We start from the raw sequence: 5,827 nt of genomic DNA on the forward strand, positions 1-5,827 counted from the left end.
AGACTCGGCCTTCCCTTTCATCTTCTCTTCTCTTTGAGATGCCTCCTCGTGCCTCGTATGCTTCACTCCCATAGCATCCACTTTTTCTACCTTCACTTTTCCTTCGTGCTTCTCTCGAGCTGACTCTTCTACCTTCGCCTTCCCTTTAGCCTCTAAGCCAATAACACTCACCGCTTGGTTCACAGCAGGTGGTGGGGGTAGTGGCGGAATGAGAGGTTGGGGTGGTGGTTGCTGTTGTACATGTGGTCGAAGGATTTGGACCGGTGGGATTGGTCCTGGCTGCCTAGGTGGTGGTGGTCTTGCTCTTGGCGGAGAGATCTGATTCTGTCTCCCCCCTCTATTGAAATTCTTCCTTCTTGGGTGTGGGCAGTAGTACATTGCATGGCCATCTTCCCCACAGTTGTGACAGTCATACTCTAGGTTCTGCCTTCATTGTCCCCTTCCTTTTTCTGGGTTTCTGCCAGATGCATGCCCTTGCTGCACCAGATGCACAAATAAACTCTCTAGTTGGGTGGTGATGCGACTCAGCAGGTCTTGTTGTTCTTCTGATGCCTCCTATGGTTGGACTCTATGATTGGCTGTTGCAGCCACTGGGGTTGGTCGGGCCGAGCTCGTTTCCTCTGACTCATTTACTCTTGCTTGCATTCGCAGCTTCTTATCTTTAAGGCGGGCTACTTTGACTGCCAACTCATATGTTGCAGGAAACCTTCCCTTCACCTTCTCTCTAAGAGGCGACCATAGACCAGCAATGAAACGATCCTTCTTTATGAAAAGTAGGCGCTCCTTCGCCTTCCTCCAGTGTGGCAACCCATCTCTCCCATAAGTCCACAAACTTTGACTCGTAGGTGGCATACTCCAGCAGGCCTCCCTGCTTTAATTCTGTTAGTAGCTGCCATAGCTTCTCCGAGGTTGTGCCTCCACCAAACCTCTTTACAAAAGCAGCCCTTAACACATCCCATGCATTCTTGGTAGCCTGGGGCAATGCATTATACCAGGACTTGGCCTCTACTTTCATCAGTAGAGGAAAAATTCTAAGTCATGAAACGTCGTCATCTTTGTTGGAGAGGACACAAGCAATGTCGAAATCATCCAAAAAGTCGGTGGTGAGATCCTCTCCCTTCTTTCCACTGAACGTGGGGAAAGAAACGCTTGCCATGGTGGTGACTCAGGAAATTACAAACCTTTTTTTTTTTTGGGCAGTAGCAGCTTATAGCGGCTTTTTACAGGGTGGATGGATAGGTTAAAACATGATAAAAATAGAGACATTAAAGGAATGATGGTAATCTAATATGGGGAGAATGATAGGGTTCGGGGAATTGAGGATTTATCCTAGTACCGCCACACCGAATAGGTAAACGATCTTCTGTTGGTAGAAGACTTTCCTATCTACATAGATATTCACATGCATATGCTGCAAGAATCTGAACGGGAATGCCGTCGGCCCGTTTTCCATCATGCACAGAGGGTGGAATACTTACTTATACTCTTACCGTGCCAGTGTTAATGAGTCGGTACATCCACAAGAGGTCATCGCCTTTCATGGGCTCCACCTTTCCTTCGTCGCTCAACACGTACGGGGTGATGGCGACGCGACCACTCCCAGTATTTTGGCTAACAGCAATTGCAGGTAATTTCCGTAATCGGAGTGTTGCAGGAATTCTACTCCATTCAGTTGCAGCTCGTCTCCAGCCCACTGGGTTTCTCCCGTGGTAGAGAGCTTCTTCAGGATAAGTTGTACAGGGAGAGGAGGAAGGTCCTCCACTCGCTTCCCAAAACAGCGAGAGCAGTAGCCGAACCACTCTTCTCTAGGACATGGGAATCTTCTTACCACTTCTTCTTCTAGATTGTCGAAGTGGATTGGTAGCACTCACATGCATCGTGAAAATCGGTAGGCGACCTTTCGCCGCTTAGCTTCGGATGACTTCTTCCTTGACAAAGTAGGTACAACCCGGCTTTCTGAGCTTGAAGCACTTGCTTGGCCGGATGCTTCTCCCTTCGGGGTCATGTGTTTCCAAACTGGCTTATCTTCTCCTTTCCTTTGGCTCGAGCAGCCCCTTTAGGCCACTTTGGAATTATATCTTTGATTGCAGCTTCTTAGGGAAAAGAGGTCTCACCGTTTGCTTCCCTTCCTTGACGTGAATGATTTCTTCGCGATGAGTGTCGATGTAGATGACTTCAGCCCTTTCGCTGCCTTCGTTGTTGGCACTCATTGTCAGTGTGCCTTGGTTGACAACAGTGATGGCACTTCACCAATCTCCCACCTCAATGAAGGCGGCTAGTGCCTCCTTCGTCTCCTCTTCTTCCGTCCTCCAGTTAGAAAATTCCTTCAGCCACTCGTCCATGATTTATAGTGGGCGTCACTTTCAGCATTGTAAACTGAAGGATCTTAGAAAAGCCCTCCTCAGTGGGGGCACCAAATGACAGACGCAAAGCGGACCCCGAACCCCGACCGCCTCTAAAATGCCGGGGGCCAAATGGCGCGCCTTGAGCCTGCCATGGTAACGTGAACAGGGGGCACCACCTAGCTTTGAGAGGCTAGGACGCAAAACCACGATGATATGAACACCGCAAACTTACACACTGAGAGAGAGAGAGAGAGAGAGAGAGAGAGAGAGAGAGAGAGAGAGAGAGAGAGAGAGAGAGAGAGAGAGAGATTGCAAATGATGAAAACCCTCGAGGGTGTGAGGGTGAATTATTTCTGCAATATTACAAAGTGGCATGCCATGGCGGTAGAGAGGTAGGGAGAGGAGGTGGTGCAACCTACTTGGTGCGTTCTCTAAGACGACTCAATGATTGTGAATACTTACTACCAAGAGCGTGCATACGTGTGTGCATCGACCATTGGAGTCGAGAGATGGATGTGGTTTCCTTCGCATGGTGCAATTCCCAAGGCAAACCCAACACACAAGCCCCCTCCCCGTGATGGTGATAGTGTCAATCCTTCCCACTACACTCTACCAAATGCTTGGCTCCTCATGAATTGCCCCCCCCCGATAGTGACCTCTCATTGCCAATTTATAGGTGTTGGCTGCTTGGATTATGGTAATCCCAGTGTGGTTAGGGTAAGCTTAATCGGGGAGACAAATCAAGTGGTGGGCCCAGTGTGGTTGACCCTTGCTTTGTTTTGGGAGGTTATTAAAAGATACGAATCTCTAGGTGGGTCTTTGTGACCATCACTAGAGAGAGGATACTTACAAAAAATGAAAATTTACAATGGCTTGGGTAAAAACTGAAGATAATGATGAAAAAAACCTATAAATTACTGGGATGGCATCGTGGTTGCGTATTGCAGGCGAATGATGTGGTGTTGGTGCATCGGTGTCGAGCGTACTTCTTTTCGGAGTCGGCCGGGCATTCCTTCGGCGCATTTTCTCTTTTTGTTGTTGGCGGCGCGTGCTTTGGATCCTTCTTCTTTATTCTTCGATGTCGTAGTCATTTCTCCTCCTTTGTATTTGTGGTGCGGTGCGTATATGCGTATGTGTGTATGTATTCGTGCATGAGGGCGGGTGTGTGTGTATTGTATAGGTATGTGTGTGCGCGAAAACGTGCGTGGGAAGGGCTTTATATATAATATAAATATATATTTTTTTTTGTGTTGATGGCGGACGGCCGGCGGCCTGCTTTCTACTGCGCGAGGCGAATGGGGGGGGAATGAGGGTGGAGAGATAGGGGTGTGTGTGGTTGTGTGTGTGTGTATGTGTGCGTAGGTATGGTGTGTGTGTATGTGTGGTACTGCTGCGGTGCGTGAGCGCCCGGGTGAGAGAGAGAGTGGTCCTGCGGACTGAGCGCACAGCGCCAAAGGAAGAGAGGGTGAGGGTGAGGTGATGGTGTGTGTGTGTGTGTGTGTGTGTATGGTTAGAGAGAGAGAGGGAGGCTCTATTGCCGTTGCCCGTGAGAAGGAGAGAGAGGATTTCTGCGTGCGTGGCCTGAGCGCCCGAGTAGGAGAGGGAGGTGGTGTTCCGCGCTGAGCTGAGAGAGAGAGATTGTGAGGGAGAGGGAGGGGTGAGGTGTGTGGATAAGAGAGAGAGAGAAAGGGTGAGGCTTTGGAGTGGGGTAGGGGAGATGTGTGGGTGAGAGAGAGGGGGGGGGTTCTACTGTCTTGCATGGGAGCTTGAGGACGAGGGGAGGGAAACAAGTCCAATGGGTGGGAGTGAGGGAATATATCAGCGGGCCAAGAGGGGGGGGATGAGGCCGAGGGGAGGGAATGAGGGCGAGGGGAGGGTGAGGCGAGCGGGTGGGAAGAGGGAGGAGGGGTCGGGGAAGGAATATTGGCGGGCCAAAGGGGGGGGTAATGAGAGTGGGGGGGGGGGGGGGGGGGGAATGTAAAGGGTGAGTGTAAGAATACGGAGAGCGGAGGGGGGGGGGGTTTCCATGCAGCTCACACCGAGGAGCACGAGAGAGGGGTCGGGGGTTTTTCTTCAAAGCTTCCGCTTGGCCGGGGGATAATGAGAGAGGGGGGGAAATTGGAGAGAGGATATTAGGGGGGGGGTATGTAGGGGAAATGAGAGAGAGAGAGAGAGAGAGAGAGAGAGAGAAGAGAGAGAGAGAGAGAGAGAGAGAGAGAGAGAGAGAGGGTGTTATTTATCCAATGCCCGCGTCGAGCGGGAGGGGAAAAATAAGCTACTAGGGGGGGGGGGGGGGGGGAAAGTAAGCTTTTTTTCTCTTTTTTTCTTTGATTTTTGAATGTTGTCTATCAACGGAAAATAGAGATCCTAGAGATCATGTAACATCCTTTGTGCGTGTAATTAGAGCTGAAGAGGTGTTAGACTAACCCTAGAGGGATGCTGCTACCTGGATTGACTCTGTGGAGCGTAGAGACTTTGAGTCTATGGAGGAGGTGTTTGACGAGTTTATTGAGGAATTCTCTTAAAGGGGGATAGCTCATAATACAGTCTCACAAATCCATAAATTCAAATAGAAAGAAGGGGAATCTGTGTGAAAGGCGGCCCTAAGACTAAAAAGATATGTTAAGTTCTACCCTGTGGAAGAACTACCAACTCAGTCCAAACTTATGATTATATTTATCCAAGGACTAAGGAATGTAGATCTCCAAAAGGACTTACATATGAAGAGAAGCATGACGTTAAATGAGTTAACTAAGGAGGATCTTTACCTTGTAGACAATTGTGCGGTCTACAAAGAGGGTGAATTCAAGGATCTCGACGATGATTCATCTTCACAACAAAGTGGAAGCAAGTCTTCTAAGACAGCACCGAAAGGAGAAGTACCATTAGGAAATTTCGGAGGTCATTTGGAGGGTCATTTTTTGCACTCTCTCTAAAAAAATGGCAAATAAAAGAGTTGGGTCTTTCATAGTAAAAGTTGAAAAAGTGTACTTTAAGTAGATTCCTTACTCTTCTGAACATTCGTTAGTAGTGATTGAGGGATAATCCTCTTTTCAGTTGCATTGAATGAACCTCGTCAATATGGAGGGAATGAGGCTAACATGGAGGGACGAATCCGCAGCCTCTATTCACTTTCCATTAAACCTGCACATTTGGCTAATGGCGCACTCCTCAAATGGCACAAATGTTACCTAGAAACGAGCCAAATATCACCTTCACATTGATTTGGACAATGAGTACCAACCATTGATTAAGCGCAGTAAAACAAACACACATATACCTCCCGCTTCCATAGACACGCTCAGAGCTCAAGGAGCTAAACACATAGATATCTGACGAGAGGCTCTCTCTACCCTAAGAATCCAATGACTAATGCGTCTCCACCGTTTGTCATCCTACAAGCTTATTGACCTTTGCTGGTGATGGAGAAAAGGGCCTTCTGGGTTATTGTAAATCACTTACAAGAGAAGCTGAAACTTACA

This window comes from Adiantum capillus-veneris, unplaced genomic scaffold (assembly GCF_014529385.1).
Source record: "Adiantum capillus-veneris isolate H3 unplaced genomic scaffold, ASM1452938v2 Hic_scaffold_907, whole genome shotgun sequence".
NCBI lineage: Eukaryota > Viridiplantae > Streptophyta > Polypodiopsida > Polypodiales > Pteridaceae > Adiantum > Adiantum capillus-veneris.